The sequence below is a fragment of the Gavialis gangeticus genome, unplaced genomic scaffold, assembly GCF_001723915.1.
Source record: "Gavialis gangeticus isolate Ggan-Ray unplaced genomic scaffold, GavGan_comp1, whole genome shotgun sequence".
Lineage (NCBI taxonomy): Eukaryota > Metazoa > Chordata > Crocodylia > Gavialidae > Gavialis > Gavialis gangeticus.
The window spans coordinates 50,980,194-50,982,214 of NW_017729022.1; the positions used below are offsets into that span (position 1 = coordinate 50,980,194).

At 38.1% G+C, this 2,021-nt stretch overlaps 1 protein-coding gene across 3 annotated transcripts in view; it reads right to left on the reverse strand.

Moving 5' to 3' along the window:
• Positions 1-2,021, reverse strand: part of TTC26 (tetratricopeptide repeat domain 26) — a 70,762-nt gene that overhangs the window by 9,118 nt on the left and 59,623 nt on the right. The gene's annotated exons all lie outside the window — the stretch shown is intronic.

Below are 2,021 nucleotides of genomic sequence, written 5' to 3' on the forward strand. Positions count from 1 at the left end.
GTGAACAAGGGCACATATCAATTGTAAAAGTTCTTGTTGCATAGTCTCCATGGTTTGGCTATCATCCCATAAATATCACTTTTACAATTTGTCCTTCAAAGGCACCCAAAGATGGTAATTGGAGGGTGTCATGTCTAGGATGTATAGAGGATGGGGCAGTAGTGTATCCAACTGATGAGATTGCCTCTGGGGTGCGGGCAAGCACTGACATGCAGAAACAGCACCTGAGACAGGTCTCTGTCATACAACGTTTCAGTTTCATGTGGAGGTTCAAACATTTGGACAAAAAAATTCTCACGGACTGCTTGTGCCTCACTTAGAACAGAAAAATTAGGAGGCATTACTTTCTGACTGAGCATCATACATCACAGCAGCCTTGTTTCCGTACTGACGTCATTGGCAGGATTTAAGAACTTGTTTCTTATTACTACTATGAGGGATCTAAATTTCTGGATTTTTCCACATAGAAACAAGCAGCCTACAATGTACCAAGCTATTGACAGCTACATGACTGATGGTACACATGGAAGTTCTTGTCAGAACAGTCAGACATGCTGCAGTAAGATAACAAAAGGTAACTTAAAAGTTGTGGACTCCAGCATTGAGAAATGTGGTAATCTTCTACCATGAATTAGAAGTCTTTCTTCTTATAGCCTGAGGAGAATTCAGCATCTCTGCTGGGGTATGATAACAGAACCAAAACCACTTACAAGTGGAAAGATTACCTGAGCCATCTTTATTTCAGTATCTAACAGCAAATGCCATTGAACAGTTCATAGACGAGGTTCCTTTAACTCAGTTCATCTTTGACTGATTAATGAATCAGCATTTTCATGACCAATCACAAACCTATCATCCTCCACAATGAAATTAATTTGCATCCAACTGCCTGGTCATGATGAGGTAAACACAGCCAAACAAGAAGCCAAATTATAAATCCAAGTATACACTTTAATCAAAGTATTAGCAGAGAGTACAATTTACAATAAAGTATTTTTTCACAAGGTACAAAAAATACATAATAAATAAAATAACTGTCCTTTACAAATATGGTACAGGTGTTGCTTACTATATACCCTATAATGCACTTCTCTGTCACAACACCTCGCTCTCCTCCAGGATTAAATTACATATTCTGTGAAGGGTTCTCCTTCAGGAACAGGAGAGTATTTGCAGAGCAAACTGTCAGCCAAAATCATGATATAGTGACGATGAGGGTAGTGACTGATGAAAGGATCGTGTAAACATATACATAGCTTCACTTACATGAGTAGTGAAGATACCAATATGTAAGTGCATAGAGGATCAGGGTTAAACCAAGACTGAACAGTTCAGTTAAACATAACCTCATGCTCCTGAAGTGCCCCAAACTTTGTGACTGTTTTTAAAATAAGAAGCAATATTGGGGTCCTGCACTTCTGGCTGATTGAGTCTCACGTTCAGAAATATTCTGACTACAGCAGGCAACGGAAAACAAATTTTTTAGACAGAAATGGAAGATGAATAAGTTATTAATTACCAGAATCTATACAGAAATGCATGTGGTTCAGTAAATCGTGTTGCGTTTTGTTCAAACAAAAAAAAAAAATCAGCCGTCAATGGGAAGCCAATCACTGGTAAGATACCATAATCCTTCTTCCTTTTGCCATGTCCAGTCTTCTCCTGAAGCACATTTGCTCAGTCATTTTATAAATGATTCTTCTCTGAAGAGCAAAGACCTATTTTAAAATACAAAACACTGGACTAATTGCCACAATGCATCTGCTGAAGCTGATGCAAGGGAGTCTGGGTTACATCCAAGTAGTAGTTCGAGAAGTAAAAGCTGGAACAACAGTATAAAACAAAATCTGACAGGCCCTGAACTAGAAACAGGTATTGATACAGACAGAAAACGTACCATTGGGATTATGGTAGAAAGGAAACAGACTTCAAACCTTTTCCTTCCAAAAATCAATCTTCAATATTAAATGATTCATGGAACTTTTTTGCAATCTTACTTCTGTACTCTACTTACTCAATCC